Source organism: Oryctolagus cuniculus, chromosome 2 (assembly GCF_964237555.1).
Source record: "Oryctolagus cuniculus chromosome 2, mOryCun1.1, whole genome shotgun sequence".
NCBI lineage: Eukaryota > Metazoa > Chordata > Mammalia > Lagomorpha > Leporidae > Oryctolagus > Oryctolagus cuniculus.
Window position 1 is genome coordinate 160,184,380 of NC_091433.1, and position 16,725 is coordinate 160,201,104.

A 16,725-nucleotide genomic window follows, 5' to 3' on the forward strand; every position below is an offset into this window, starting at 1 on the left:
CACATCAAAAAATACTGTATAGCCTGAATATTTGGTTAGCTAATAAATTTTGACTTTGGGCCACCCACAACCGATACTCCATGTATGTTACTATCTGTTGAGCTGACTCTATTAATTAGTGCAGTCCATTCGGGGGACTTAACTTCCCTTTTGTTTGCAACCAAAACTTCCCTTTGCAATAAACTGCTGGTGGATGGAACACAACGGCGTCTCCTGGCTCTGGAGGCATTTCTGTGCATTCTGTGGCCGTGCAGTGATCGTGTGACCCTCCTCTGACCTGCTTTGTATTTTTCCCCTCCCTTTAACTCCTCTTCTCTGTGGTAAGGGCATAAGGGATCTGCATGAACTCAGCATGCGGGGGATGGTCGTCTGTACCTCGGGCACCCAACATACATGGAGTGGGACCAGCAGTCTTAGAACAGCACCTTCTGAGAGCTGCTGCTTGCTTGCATTTATATTCTCAGTGACAGACATTTCTGCTAGACCCTTTTGATTCTAGTACAAAGGCCACATGACCCTCCCCACTGCTCCCTTCATCCCTAGTCGTTCTCTTCCCATCCCTGTCCACACCCCACACACCTACTATCCCCACTTCCTGGAGGGAGTGATTCCAGATTTTTTTTTTTATTTTTATTTTTTGACAGGCAGAGTGGACAGAGAGAGAGAGAGAGAGAGAAAGGTCTTCCTTTTGCCGTTGGTTCACCCTCCAATGGCCGCCGCGGCCAGCGCGCTGCAGCTGGCACACCGCGCTGATCCAATGGCAGGAGCCAGGTACTTATCCTGGTCTCCCATGGGGTGCAGGGCCCAAGCACTTGGGCCATCCTCCACTGCACTCCCTGGCCACAGCAGAGAGCTGGCCTGGAAGAGGGGCAACCGGGACAGAATCTGGCGCCCCGACCGGGACTAGAACCCGGTGTGCCGGCGCCACAAGGCGGAGGATTAGCCTAGTGAGCCGCGGCGCCGGCGATGATTCCAGCTTTGACCTTCTTACACTACAGTGGCCCTGACACAGAGCCACTGTCTCCTGGGACCCTCACTGTGGGTGGTGTTTCCACCCCACTGCCCAGAGGTGCCTTGTCTTGCATTGCCAACAGCATAGTGGATGCATCCCCCAGAAGCAGGCCGGTGTGCCAGGCAGGGTTTCCTGCAGGCAGAGGCCCTGTCCCCAGGCTGGAGAGTGAAAACCAGCCCTTCAGGAGTGGACGCTGGGACTTCTGAGTTCAGAGAGCCAAGTGCCTTCCAGTGTAGCTGTTGAGCCAGGTCCTGACACTTCCCCCCAGGGTCTCCCTGATTGACATGAGAGGCAAGGTCCCCTTTGATTAACTGCTATTAAAGATCTGGGCACAAACTAAAAACCCAGTGGGAAATCCCAAGAAATGTGCAATAATTGTGTTTAAGGTAGAAGTGCATCGGTCAGGTAACACTTATGTGCTATTAATCAGAGTGATGATTTCTAAGCTACGGGATTTGTTTTTCATCAGAGTTTTTCTTTGTATTTTATTTTTGGAACTAATTGGGCTTGTTTTCTTTTAAGGACAAATAATGACAAATGTCAGACTTATATTGTTGGGATTACTCAATCACAGATTTAAAAGACATGCAAGCTGGTGTGGTTGAGATGTTGGTTACTTAAGAAGAAAATTAATGTTTTTGTTTAAAAAAAAAGAATTTTGAGTTATCCTCCCTCATCTTTCATTGTTGTCTCAAGGCGACAGATATCATAGTCATCTCTATCTTTGATGGATCTTAGGCCAAGTCTGTTAAAGTCTCTCTTCCCTTGTGATTAGTCTCTGATGAATGTTTGGCCAAAAATGGGTTTTGGCACTTAGCTGCAAGCAAAATGTAACCTTTTCAAGGCCAAGGAATTTGTGTGTGTTGGTGGTGGGGGGGGGTCCTTCTGTCTGCCGAAATGTCGAAGTCAGCCTTTTTTCCTTGCCAAGTTCTAAAAATGTGTGGAGCTCAAGGTGGTGGGGGTCTTGTGAGGAGCCTTGGGGTTCTGGGGAGAGAGGAACTCAAGGGCGATTTTAACTTAGCAGGTTCCTTTATGGGAGCTAGCCTGGAGAGATTGGGCACATTTTAAAAACAAGTTCCTTTTTAAAATGTACACAAATTGTATAATCCACGTGCTAGACAATATAGAAAGCAGGAAAGAAAATACAGGCAAACACTTCCCAGTCATCCTAACAAGTTCCTGTCATCACTTGGTTTGTTTCCTGTCTCTTGCCTCATTTCCCTCTGTGCCAGGGCCTTGCCACGCGTGCAGAAGACACTCCCTGTGCATAAGCAGCTCCTGGTGGGGAGAGGGAAGAGGCAGTAATAAAACATTAGAGAGAGCTAGGCAGGGCACAGAGGTTATGAAAGCTGCTGTGAGAGCCCAGAGGTCAGTCTCAATCAGCTCATCAGTTCACGAAGCCTTCAGGGAGACAGAGCTTTAAGGATGCACAGCACTTACAGGGCTCACCAAAGCAAGAGGAAGTGGCTTGTTTGGGCAGTCACACTGGGCTGAGTGGGTACACAGACAGGCAAGGGAGGGGTGCCTATGGGTAGGCAAGGTCCAGATTAGGGGAGGTCCCCATGAGCCCCCCAAGGAGCTAGGCTTTATCCTGTAGTTTCAGAGCTATCGAAGGCCTCAAAGCTGGGAGTGAAATGGGAGGGTTTGTACTTAAGGAAGAAGAGACTGGGGACTGTGGGGTCAGTTAGGAAGCTATTGTGGTCATCATCCAGGTAGGGGGAGTCGATGAGAGTGGATTCAGGAGCCGGTGGCAAGAGACAGCAACCTCTGGTGGGAAGAGTTCTGGTTTAGACATAAGGATTTGGGGATCTTGGACAGTATCCAAATGGAAGTAACCTGCAGGCAGGAGGCTCTGTGCCTGGAGGCTTGGGGAGAGGTCCCATCTAGAGTCACCCAACAGTTAGGATTGGGGAGCTGTTGGCTTGTAGATAGAAGCAGAAGGAGCTCATTTGAAAAGCGTATGAAAAATTTCCCTGAGCGAGTGATGGAGTACAGGAAGTAGCCTAGGTTGGCCCCTGGAGACCACCACATGGGACCAGTCGAGGAAAGGGGTCCAGCTTGGAGAGAAAGGTGAAGACTGAAAACTGCGCATTGGATTCAGCAACCAGGAGCCTGTAGGGGCTTTGCAGAAGTCCCTCCTGGGGCTGAGGCTGCAGGTGGTGGCTTCCTAAGTGGATGTGGCTGTGGCATGAAAGGCCGAGTAGCAGTGAGATATAGGAAGAGACATCTTCCATGTCTTCCCCAAATGGCTGTAACAGCCAGGGCTGGACCAGGCTGGAGCCATGAGCCAGGAAATCCAGGAACCTAGAACTCAATCTGGGTCTCCTATGTAGGTGGCAGGGATCTAAGTACTTGAGCCATCACCTGCTGCTTCCCAGGGGTGCGTTAGCACGAAGCTGGAATCAGGAGTGGAGTTGGGATTCAAACCCGGGCACTCTGATATGGCCATTCAAGTAACATCTTAACTTCTGTGCCAAACGCCTGCTACGGGGTCTGTTTTTTGACTGAGAATTTGTTGCTTTCTGAGATTCTTTCCAATGTCAAGATTCTTGACTATTTAGACTCTTCCTCGTTTTCATCTCCCAGCCCACATCTGGCCCCAGGTAAACACTGGGAAATTGACTACAATCTCTAGTATGATCAGAAACCATTTTCTGCCCTGAATTAAGCAGATATTACCAGGGAGCAGACGTTGTGGCACAGCAAATTAAGGTGCCATTTTGGGACAGTTACATCCTGAGAGCTGGGATCAAGTCCTGCCTTAGCTTCCAATCCATTTTCCTGCTGATGTGCCTGGGTGGCAGCAGGGAATGGCTCAAGTACTTGGGTCCTCCTACTTGGAGACTTGGCTCCTGGCTTCGTCTTGACTCAACCCCAGCTGTTGCAGTCTTTTGGGAAGTGAAATAGTAGATGGAAAATGTCTTTCTCTCTTCCTCTGTCACTCTGCCTTTCAAGTGAAAAATAAGCAAATAAACACTTTTTTTAAAAAAGTTATCATTGGAGGGCTGATGCTGTGGCATAGCAGGTAAAGCTATCGCCTGCAGTGTCAGCAGCCCATATGGATGCTGGTTGGTGTCCCAGCTGCCCCCCTTCTGATCCAGCTCTCTGCTATGGCCTGAGAAAGCAGTAGAAGATGGCCCAACTCTTTGGGGTCCCTGCACCCATGTGGGAGACCCAGAAGAAGCTCCTGGCTCCTAGCTTCAGATCAGCACAGCTCCAGCTGTTGCAGCCAATTGGGGAGTGAACCAGCAATGGAAGATCTCTCTCTCTCTCTACCTTTCCTTCTCTCTCTGTAACTCTTTCAAATAAATCAATAAATCTTTTAAAAAAAGTTATCACCAACAGAAAAATAATGATTTAAAGCATTGTGTTCATTAAGGAAAAAGTAAATTAAAACCATCTGGAACTTAACAGCTTCACAGGCCCATCCTAATGTTTAGCAGATTCCCATTATTCTTTCTTTGTTTTTGTTTTTAAGATTTATTTATTTATTTGAAAGGCAGAGTGAAGGGGGGCGGTCTTCCATCCACTGGTTCACTCCCCAAATGGCCACAGCCGGCCAGGAGCCAGGAGTTTCTTTGGGTCTCCCACATGGGTGCAGAGGCCAAGGACTTGATCCTCCACTGCTTTCCCAGGCCACAGTAGAGAGCTGGATCGGAAATGGAGCAGCTGGGACTTGAACCTGTACCCAAATGGGATGCTGGCACCGCAGGTGGATGCCTAATCTACTCTGCCACAGCACCAGCCCCTCCCATTATTCTTCAGGTGTTGGTTTAAATGTTCCTTTTTTGGAGGTCTCGTTGGCTCCTATACTAGATTAGATGCATTAGATAGTCTCTTATCCCATCCATCTTCCTTTATTATCATCACTGCTGTACTGTGCTTAGGAGTTTACGAGAATAGCAAACTCACATTAACTGCTCTAGTCTCCCCACCTAGCATGGAGGCCAGCACATAACTGTGGCTTAATACATGCTTGTCAAGTGAACACATAAACTCAGATCACCATTTTTAATATTTGGCATATTTCCTTCTGTGCTCTCTTTTTAATGTCTGCGTATCAAGATGGTGATTTTACCCCCCTCCAAAAACAAGATCAGATTGTCCTAATTCATGATTTGTTTTTCACTCCCGTGGAATTCTTTTTCTTTGATGGGCAAACCATTGTCATAAAACACATCAGTATGTTTCTTAAAACTTACATTTGAACAAGAGTGGGTCTGGGTGAGGAATATAACTTAGAGATTTAAAGAATTGGCCTATTCTGGTTTTGTTTGTTTGTTTGTTTTTTGTTTTTGATTGCCAAACTGTCTAAACTGACCTCTTGTTGGCAAGGTCAGGGTGATTTGTCCCTGTGGGCACTCTGAGTACTGGCCCTATACGACCCAGATTGAGTAACTAAGGGATGCTGCTCAGTATTTGTGGTAATCCTATGAGCTGGGTATTGTTAACCGCTTCTTTCAGATAAAGCAACTATCTGTCTCAGGGCCTGTGTAATGTTCCCTGAGGCTCAGCTGGAATCCAAGCCTAGGTTTCTTCTAACTGAGGATCCTTGTTTTATGTAGGTGACCCCCTGGTGGAACAGTAATCCTGGTTGCAGATTACCAGATGAGCCAGCAACCATGGCTCTCCTGCAGTAGTACTGGCCTTGAAATCAGTTCTGGGACTTAACCCTGTTGTTGCATGTGACCTGAGGTCTCCTCACTGCTGCTGTTTGTCTACCGTGGACAGTTATTTTATTCTGTGGAAACTACGTCTAACGGGTCCAGAACGCACAGTGATCTTACTTTAATCTGAAGGCTGATGGTTCATGTTGTATTGAGTAGCTGATTGCCAAAGGCCAGGCTTTCCTGCTCTGATTTTGGGAGCTTTGATTCAAAGTTTCCATTCCGTGAGTGTGGCCTTTTGCAAGGACATTAAGTGCCATTTGAACTGTGTTCTAACCACCTGGGAAATAGCAGGTGAGAACTCCCAGGGGGCCTGTAAGGACAGCTGTTACACAGTTTGACAGCTAAAAATCACAGGAGCAGTTTCAGTTAAAAAAACAAGAGCAGTTCTAGGCAGGTAGCAAATGATGTAGCTGAAATCGAGTACATCCTTAACCACACTGAATCTCCAAATAGGCTCATGTGATAAGCTTCAGCTTATTCAAAAAGGACTGTTATTACTAGTGATCATTAGTTTTGGGGGCTGGCACTGTGGTATAGAAGGTTAAACCTCTGCCTGCAATGCCAGAATCCCATATGGGTGCTGGTTCAAGTGTCGGCTGCTCTACTTCCTATCCAGCTCCCTGCTAATGCACCTGGGAAAGCAGTAGAAGATGGCCCAAGGCCTTGGACCTCTGCACCCAGGTGGGAGGCCTGGATGAAGCTGGTGGCTCCTGGCCATTTGGGGACTGAACCAGAGAATGGTGTCTGTCTGTCTGTCTCTCTCTCTCTCTCTCTCTGCCTTTCAAATAAATAAATCTTTAAAAAAAATCATTGGTCTTTATGAACCATAAAGTTTGATACAAAGGACTAGGAGAATTAAAGGAGGAAAAAGTATTATGTACAGACGTCTCCTTTAGTCATATACAGCTTCCCATGGCACAATCTTAATTTTTTAGTAGCTTTTTCATTTATGGAAATTCTGTGACTTACTGACTACTAGTAGAGCCAGCCTAAACTTTCTCCAGTAATTAAAAAATCCACATTTATATGCATACTTAAAAATGGTTAAGATGGTAAAGTTTATGGTATGTATTTGTTTTAGATTTATTTATTTGAAAGACAGAGTTAACAGAGAGAGAGAGATCTTCCATTTGCTGGTTCACTTCCCAAATGGCCGCAATGGCCAGGGCTTGGCCAGGCCGAAGCCAGGAACCATGAATTTTATCTGGGTCTCCCACAGAGGTGCAAGGGCCCAAGAACCTGGGCCACCCTCTGATGCTTTTCCAGCACATTAGCAAGGAGCTGGATTGGAAGTGGAACAGCCTGGACTCAGACGGATACCCATATGGGATGGTAATACTGCAGGCAGTGGCTTAACCTGTTACACCACAACACCAGCCCTTATAGTGCATATGTTTAATTATAATGTAAAAAACCTCACATATTGCAGTGATTCATTATTTGTGCATCCTACCTCTGATCAAGAGGAAGCATTTTTTTGTTTATTTTGGAGAGACAGAAAGAGGCAGTTAAAGATCAAGCTCCTATCTGCTAGTCTAGTCCCTAAATGCCAACAATGGTTGGGATTAGACCAGGGCCTAAGTTGGGAATTGGGAATTCAATCCAGGACTCCCATGTGAATGGCAGGAACCCAATTAGTTGAGCTGTCACCTCTGCCACCCAGGGTCTACATTGGCAGGAAGCTGGAATCAGGAGCCAGAACCAAGAATAAAACCCAGTACTCTGATGTGGGGGTGAATGTCTTTTTTTTTTTTTTTTTTTTTTTTTGGACAGAGTTATAGACAGAGAGAGAGACAGAGAGAAAGGTCTTCCTTCCGTTGGTTCACCTCCCAAATGGCCACTATGGCTGGTACTGCACCGATCTGAAGCCAGGAGCCAGGTGCTTCCTCCTGGTCTCCCGTGCAGGGGCCCAAACACTTAGGCCATCCTCTACTGCACTCCCAGGCCACAGCAGAGAGCTGGACTGGAAGAGGAGCAACCGGGAATAAAACCCGGCACCCATATGGGATGCCAGCATCGCAGGCGGAGGATTAACCAAGAGAGCCACGGCGCCAGCCCGGGGTGAATGTCTTTACCACTAAGCTAAATGCTTGTTCCCAAGATACATTTCTTTTTTCCTTAATCTATTTACAAGGCACAGAGAAAGAAACAGAGTTCTCCCATCTGCTGGTTCAGTATCCTGATGTCTACGATGGCTGAACCAGGAACTCAGTCCAGGTCTCCCACATGGGTGGCAGGAACCCAACCATTTGAACCATCACTACTACCTCCCAAGGTGTGCATTAGTGGGAAGTTGGAGTCAGAAGCTAAGTTCTGGTCTTTATCTCAGGCACTTAGATAGTGGGATGTGAGAGTCCCAAGTGGCAGCTTAATTGTAACACCAAATGCTTGCCCCAGGAAACATTTATTTTTAAAATACTTAATTAGTTCTTAACATTGCATAAAGTTAATATAGCAAGTTTAAATACTATAGTAATATATGTAATGAAGAGTAAATGTTTTCATTATTCTAAATAGAATCCAACACAAGCAGTTGGTTGTATAATTCTAGATCTTTTTCAGCTACTTATAGATCAAGAAAGCAAAGGTGACATTAGCAGAAATATGGAAACAGCCCTCATGTCTATCAACAGATGAATAAACAAAATGTGGGTCACACATTTGATGGAACATTATTTGACCTTTAAAGGGAATAGAATTCTGATACTTGCTACAACATGGGTGAACCTTCAAAACATGCTAAGTCAAATAAACCAAATGTCAAAGAAAATTCTGTAGATACTTAGAAATTCCTTTGCGGGGAGGACTTCCATCTGCCAGTTCACTCCCCGAATGCCTGTAACGGCCATGGCTGGGCCAAGGCCTCAAACCAGGTCTCCCACAGGAGTGCCAGGGAACCACTTATTGAGCCATCACCCTGCCTCAGCATCTGCATCAGCAGGACGCTGGAGTCAGGAGCCAGAGCCCAGTGATCAGGCTGGGTATCTCCACACGGGGTACAGTGTCTTAGCCAGCATCTTAACGGCTAGTGCAAGTACCAGTCCCTGAAAGGAGTTTTTAAAAAGATTTGTTCATGGCCGGCGCCGCGGCTCACTAGGCTAATCCTCCGCCTAGCGGCGCCGGCACACCGGGTTCTAGTCCCGGTCGGGGCGCCGGATTCTGTCCCGGTTACCCCTCTTCCAGGCCAGCTCTCTGCTGTGGCCAGGGAGTGCAGTGGAGGATGGCCCAAGTGCTTGGGCCCTGCACCCCATGGGAGACCAGGATAAGTACCTGGCTCCTGCCATCGGATCAGCGCAGTGCGCCGGCCGCAGCGCACTGGCTGCGGCGGCCATTGGAGGGTGAACCAACGGCAAAGGAAGACCTTTCTCTCTCTCTCTCTCTCACTGTCCACTCTGCCTGTCCAAAAAAAAAAAAAAAAAAGATTTGTTCATGAAGGGCAGAATGAGAGAGAGAGGAAGAGAGAGAGAGAACAAGAGAGCTTCTATCCTCTGGTTCACTCCCCAACTGGCCACAACAGCCAGGCCTGGGTCAAGCCAAAGCAAGGAGCCAGGAACTCCATCCTGGCCTTCCACGTGGGTGATAGGGAGGGGCCCAGGTCCCTGGGCTGTCTTTTGCTACCTTCCCAGACACACTTGCAGGAAGCTGGATCAGAAAGTAGAGCAGCCGGTCACTGAGGTTGCCTGGTTCAACACTACTTGGACTGAACCGGTGCTCGACCCCCGCCCCAGCCGGCCACTCAGAGCCAGCCCTCGGACCGCCCCAGGCCCTTGCCACCTCTCACCCACTTGCCATGACGACCATGTCCCCTTCTCAGGTGCACCAGGACTTGGAGGCCGCCATCAGCAGCCAGACCAACCTGGAGCTCTACGCTGCTTGTATCTGTGTCTTACTACTTTGATCGTGATGATATGCCTTGAAGAACTTTGCCAAATACTTTCTCCACAAGTCTCAGCAGAGGGAACACGCTGAGAAACCGATGAAGCTGCAGAACCCGTGAGGGTCCGCATCTGCCTTTAGGACATCAGGAAATCAGACTGTGATGACTGGAAAAGCGGGCGAAATGCAATGGAGTGTGCGTTGCACTTGGAAAACAGTGTGAGTCATTACTGGAACTGTACAAATTGGCCGCTGACAAAAATGACCCGCATTTGTGTGACTTCATTGAGACTCATTACCTGAGTGAGCGGGGGAAGCCCATCAAAGAATTGGGTGACCACGTAACCAACTGGTGCAAGATGGGAGCCCCTGCATCTGGCACAGCAGAGCATCTCACACAGGCACACCCTGGGACACAGTGATAATGAGAGCTTAAAGCCTTAGGCTAACGTCTCCATAGCCAGGGTGCAGTTTCCCTGGCTGTGCACTGAGGCCGTGCGTGCATGTTGGGGCTACCTTTACCTTTTCTATACGTTGTACCAAAATATCCACTTGCATACTTTATTTGTACCATTCCTTTAAGAAATTTGGTATCCCCCCAAGAAAAGAAGTGGAGCAGCCAAGATATAAACCAGCACTCCAGTATGGGATGTCGGCATCGTAAGCGGTGGCTTAACTTGCTGCACCAGAACACTGGCCCCCAAGAGGATATTTTAGTTGCAAAGGTAAATATTGTATGATTCCACTTATGTTGAGGGGGGTGGGGCATTACTGTGTGATGGGTACAGAGTTTATTTGGACTGTTGGGGAAAGTTCTAGAAATGTATAGTGGACATAGTTATACAACATTGTGAATGTACTTAATGCCACTCATATTTTCACACAAAATGTTTAAAATTGATGTAGTATGTTACAACAATAACAAGGAAAAGCACAGTAAATAATTTTCTATTATACATTAAACAGCTAGAAATGATATATGATAAAAATGTAGTTAGATTTGATAGCTCGTAGTTTGTATCAGTCATTTTGGACTAAGTTATGCAGCAATAACTCCAAATCTTTTAAAAATATACATTTTTTAAAGATGTATTTACTTATTTAGAAGAGTTAGAAGGAGGGGCCGGTGCCGTGGTTCACTTGGTTAATCCTCCGCCTGTGGTGCCAGCATCCCATATGGGTGCCGGGTTCTAGTTCTGGTTGCTCCTCTTCCAGTCCAGCTCTCTGCTGTGGCCCGGGAGAGCAGTGGAGCATGGCCCGAGTGCTTGGGCCCCACACCCGCATGGGAGGCCAGGAAGAAGCTCCTGGCTCCTGGCTTCAGATCGGTGCAGCGCGCGGGCCACAGCGCAACGGCTGTAGTGGCCATTTGGGGGGTGAACCAATGGAAGGAAGACCTTTCTCTCTCTCTCGCTCTCACTCTCTTTCACTGTCTATAACTCTACCTGTATAATTTTATATATATATATAATTTTTGTATATATAAAATTATATATATTTATATATATAAAGACTGTATATATTTATATATAAATAAAGAGTTAGAAGGAGAGATCTTTCATCCCCTGGTTCACTCCCAAATGACTGCAATGGCCAGGGCTGGGCCACGCCAGGATCTAGGAACTTCATCTTGGTCTCCCACATGGGTGCAGGGGCGATAGCACTTGGGCCATCCTCTGATGCTTTCCCAGGCCCATTAGCAAGGAGTTGGATTGTAAGTGGGGCAGCTGGAACTTGAACTGGCACCCAAATGGGATGTTGGCATTGCCCTGCGGCCAGACGGAGCTGGAGGAGAGGCCCTAGCACCTGCACAGGCTGGTTCACAGCTTCAGAGGAGACATTTTACAGGAAAAGGCACAAGCAAGTTAAAAATTCCCCAGATCAGCCCTCTGACATAAGTTACTGAACACTTGAGGAAGTCTGGCCCTTAAAATCTCACCCTACATTGTGTTATTAAGGTAATGAATAGGAGAATTTATATCAAGAAATAGAAATAAAAAGCCAGCTCAAAAGACTTTTAAAAAAATGTTCAAAATTTTTAATGAGGGAACTTCAAAAAGTTTGTGGGAAAATGGAACATGGAATTAGAAAATAAAAGTAAAAAAGATAGACATTATTTCTCAACATAACCTCCTCAGGCTTGAGACATTTTAATTCCAGCCGTTTACACCATCAGTAAGGAACTGAGGATCCTAGGGTTGTGTCAGGGCAGGCTTTTTACCTCATTAACTGTAGATAAAGGGTGCCCTTTGAAGATTTTTTTAATATCAGGAAACAAATGGAAGTTAGAACCAAATTGGGCTGTAATGCCTAATGGTTTTCCACTGAGACTAATGAGATGGCCCATGTTGATGAGAGGAATGAGCAGGAGCATTGTGGAGGAGAGGGACTCTGGGGAAGCTTCCCTGGTTCTCTCTCCCTTCCTCCCTTCCTCCCTTCCTCCCTTCCTCCCTTCCTCCCTTCCTCCCTTCCTCCCTTCCTCCTCCCTCCTTCCCTCCTTTCCTCCTTTCCTCCCCTCCTCCCTTCCTTCCTTTCTTCCTTTTTTATTTAGTTGAAAGGCAGAGTTACAGAGAGGGAGAGACAGAAAAGATCTCCCATCTGCTGGTTCATTTCCCCAAATGGCCACAACAGCCAGAGCTGAGCTCATCCAGGAACTTCTTTTGAGTCTCGCACATCGGTACGAGGGCCCAGGTACTTGGGCCACCTTCTAATGTGAGGTGGAAAATATGAAGGCAAAGACTGGGAAAGATTGATTGACAGATACTATGTTATAGCTAGATAGGAGTAAGAATTCCTGGGTTTATATTGTACAATAGGGTGAAGATAGGTAATGTTAATTTACTCCATGTTTATTTTTAAAAACATAGATTTTTTTTTGATGTTTTAACTATAAAGAAGTCTTCAATTCAGGAGGACTGTGGAGGATGGCCCAAATGCTTGGTCCCCTGCACCCGCATGGGAGAACAGGAAGAAGCTCCTGGCTCCTGGCTTTGGATCGGCGCAGCACCGCTGCGGGGTAAACCAATGGAAGGAAGACCTTTCTGTCTCTCTCTCACTGTCTATAACTCTACCTGTCAGGTTAAAAAAAAAAAAAAAAACTGGAGCAGCCAAGACTTCAACCAGAGCCCATATGGGATGCCAGCGCCACAGGTTTACCCACTATGCTATAGCACTGGCCCCTCCTGATTGTTTTTCCGCTAAAGCTTTGATTAACTTTTTCAAAACACTGTTCTAATAAGCAGGTGTCATTTTCTTTGGCCTTCCAGAAAATCAACAAGCCAAATGTCTTGAGCATCCCTAAAAGCTGTTACCATGACTTTTACATTTGACTAGTCCTCTTTTACTGTAACTGGACCAGTTCCACATCTTGGTAGCCATTGCTTTGATTGTGCATTGTCTTCAGAGTTGTATTGGTTAAGTCATGCTTCATCTCCTATTACAGTTCTCTGAAGAAATGCTGCAGTGTCTTTGTCCCGCTCATTTCAAATTTCTGTTGAAAACTGCTCTTTTCTGCAGCTGATCTGAGGACACACATTGAGTAGAAATTTACTTCACTTTAATTTTTCAGTTAGAATTGTACAAGCTGAATCAATCACTATGTCTATAGTGTTGGCTATTGTTTCTGCTGCTAATTGTTAGTCCTCTTCTGTTAGGATACAGACAAGGTTGACTTTCCCCCCATAATTCACTGTGGATGGCTTACCACCATGGGCTTCATCTTTGCCATCATCTAGTTTCTTCTTATAACAAGTTGTCTGTTTGTAAACCGCTGCTTCCTGTGGTGCATTGTCCCCTAAACATCTCGTAAAGCATCAGGGATTTCACCATTCTTCCACTCAGTCTTCACCATCAATTTGATGTTTGTTCTCACTTCCATTTTAGCAGAATTCATAGTTCTTTGATAGGGACCCTTTTCAGACTGATGCCCTGTCTTTGTAATTTCTGTTCAGATATAAAAAGGCAACACAGATTTATTTTAGTGCAACAAAAGTTTGAAATTGTTGCTGCTTTTTTTTTTTTTTTTTTGGTAATACACTCTTTCCGTGAACTTTTTGAAGACTCCTCATATAACAGAGACTGGTATCAGTGAAGTTAAGATCAGGGAACAATGAAATAAGAACAGCTAGATGTGAAAAAAAGTTACTGCTAAGTTGGCCAGACTTAAAGAGAGACTTTGTAATTTGGAAGATAGACTGAGGAGTAGTCTTAAGAGTACAGAGCAGGCCGATGCCACAGCTCACTAGGCTAATCCTCCGCCTGCTGCGCCGGCACGCCAGGTTCTAGTCCAGGTCAGGGCGCTGGATTCTGTCCTGGTTGCCCCTCTTCCTGTCCAGCTCTCTGCTGTGGCCCGGGAGTGCAGTGGAGGATGGCCCAAGTGCTTGGGCCCTGCACCCACATGGGAGACCAGGATAAGCACCTGGCTCCTGCCTTCAGATCGGCGTGGTGCGCTGGCCGCAGCAGCCATTGGGGGGTGAACCAACGGAAAAGGAAGACCTTTCTCTCAGTTTCTCTCTCTGACTAACTGCCTGTAAAAAAAAAAAAAAAAAAAAGTCCAGAGCAGAAAGTCAGTCAATCAGTTAAGGGAGTGGAGGACAGCTTGAGAAGCTTTAGCCCATGAGCTAGCATCCCCAGAGGGGAATAATATGAAAAGAAAAGACGGCAATACTGGAAGACAGAATCACTTCGTACTTTCCAAGGAAGGGAAATGACACAAATTATCAGGTTGTAATGCTGAATGCCGAGGCAGATGACAAAAAAAACAAAACTGCATTTATAACTTTGCAGTGAAATGATGAAACATTAGGAATAAAGAGAATAATCTTAAAAGTTATTAAGGGGGGGCCGGCTCCGCGGCTCAATAGGCTAATCCTCCACCTTGCGGCACCGGCACACCGGGTTCTAGTCCCAGTCGGGGCACCGGATTCTGTCCCGGTTGCCCCTCTTCCAGGCCAGCTCTCTGCTGTGGCCAGGGAAGTGCAGTGGAGGATGGCCCAAGTACTTGGGCCCTGCAACCCATGGGAGACCAGGATAAGCACCTGGCTCCTGCCATCGGATCAGCGCGGTGTGCCGGCCGCAGTGCACTGGGCGCGGCGGCCATTGGAGGGTGAACCAACGGCAAAAGAAGACCTTTCTCTCTGTCTCTCTCTCTCACTGTCCACTCTGCCTGTCAAAAAATAAAAATAATAATAATAAAAAAAGTTATTAAGGGGGAAAGACATTATCTACAAAGGAATGACAATCAGAATAACAGGTTTCTTAGCACAAGTAGTTGAAATGCATGGAATGGAGGAGCAAGAAAAATGCTTGCTTCTTTAGAACTTCTTTAGTACTTACATACTAATTCTAATATTCATAAGAGAAAATAAACAGGAACAAGGAGGGAAATTGAAACTGTAGATCAGTGAAGGGGAATTAGCACTAAAGATCTTAGAACACACAGACTCTCAAAAGTGAAAACTGTGGAGTACTGATGAATGAGTCAACACAAATCATAAAGTGGAGTAGAAAAATTTTTTAAAATCTTTAATTTTTTAAATTTTTTAAAAAATTTTTTGACAGGCAGAGTTAGACAGTGAGAGAGACAGAAAGAGAGAGTTATAGAGAGACAGAGAGAAAGGTCTTCCCTCCATTGGTTCACACCCCTAATGGCCGCTACTGCTGGCATTGTACCGATCCAAAGCCAGGAACCAGGTGCTTCCTCCTGGTCTCCCATGCAGGCACAGGGCCCAAGCACTTGGGCCATCCTCCACTGCCCTCTCAGGCCACAGCAGAGAGCTGGACTGGAAGAGGAGCAACCGCGACTAGTACCCGGTGCCCCAACTGGGACTAGAACCCGGGGTGCCAGCGCCACAGGCAGAGGATTAGCCAAGTGAGCCACGGCACCAGCCCTCTTTAATTTTTTTTAAAAGGTTTTATTTATTGGGACCAGCATTGTGGCATAGTGGGTAAAGCTGCCATCTGCAGTGCCAGCATCCCATATGGGCATTGGTTTGAGTCCTGGCTGCTCCTCTTCTGATCCCACTCTTTGCTGTGGCCTGGGAAAGCAGTAGAGAATGGTCCAAGTTCTTGGGCCCCTGCACCCATGTGGGAGACCTGGAAGAAGCTCCTGGCTCTTGGCTTCAGATTGGCACAGCTCCAGCTGTTGAGACCAGTTGGAGAGTGAATCAGTGGATGGAAGACCTCTTCTCTCTCTCTCTCTCTCTCTCTCTCTCTCTCTCTCTCTCTCTCTGCCTTTACTTCTCTCTCTGTGTAACTCTCACTTTCAAATAAATAAATAAAATCTTTTAAAAAATATTTATTTATTTGAGAGGTAGAGTTTTAGTCAGAGGGAGAGAGAGAAAGGTCCTCCATCCACTGGTTCACTCCCCAAATGGCTACACAGGCCAGAGCTAAGCTGATCTGAAGCCAAAAGCCAGGAGCTTCTTCTGGGTCTCCCACGTGGGTGCAGGGGCCCAAGCACTTAGCCATCTTCTGCTTTCCCAAGTTCATTAGCAGGGAGCTGGATTAGAAGTGGAGCAGCCAGGACACAAACTGGTGCCCATATGTGATGCTGGCACTGTAGGAGGAGGCTTAGCCTACTATGCCACAGCCCCAGCCTCTAAAAATCCTAAGTATATAAGATATTTAAGAGTTAAAAGGACAATCTCAAATCCGTGGAAAAAAAATAAACTATTCAAAGGTATCCTGAAACAGGAAGCCATCTGGGGGTGAGGGTGGGGGAGTGGAATGGCTTTTTGCCACAAAACATGCACTACAGAAATTCCAAATGGCTAAAGGTTACAGTTAAAAGTACAGCATAAACCTATAAAGATTTTAGAAGGAAACAGAATTCCTTCATAACCATGGCATAAAGGGACACTTACAACTTTGAATAGAAAGTTCTGCATAGCAAAGGAAAAGAAAGAAGCCATCATTAGCCAAGCAAGTCAAAAGCTGAGTGAAAAACTAAAAACCCGAGATACTTGCAACTTAACATCCAGTCCCTCTACTATTTATAAGGCCTCATAGTAATTGATAATAATCAAACAGAAAAATGAGCAAGAGGTATGAAGGGACAGTTCACATAGAAAATACTAATTCCCTTAAATACTTGAAAATATGCCAAAAATTCAGAATAAGTGAAATGGAAATTAAATATAGACTGAGATAGCATTTTTCATCTATCAAATT

The 16,725-nt window shown here is 46.1% G+C and overlaps 1 pseudogene; it reads left to right on the top strand.

The window, feature by feature from the left end:
- The first annotated feature begins 213 nt into the window (after positions 1 to 213).
- Positions 214 to 10,989, top strand: LOC127488786 (ferritin heavy chain pseudogene; annotated as a pseudogene).
- Positions 10,990 to 16,725: the final 5,736 nt, after the last annotated feature.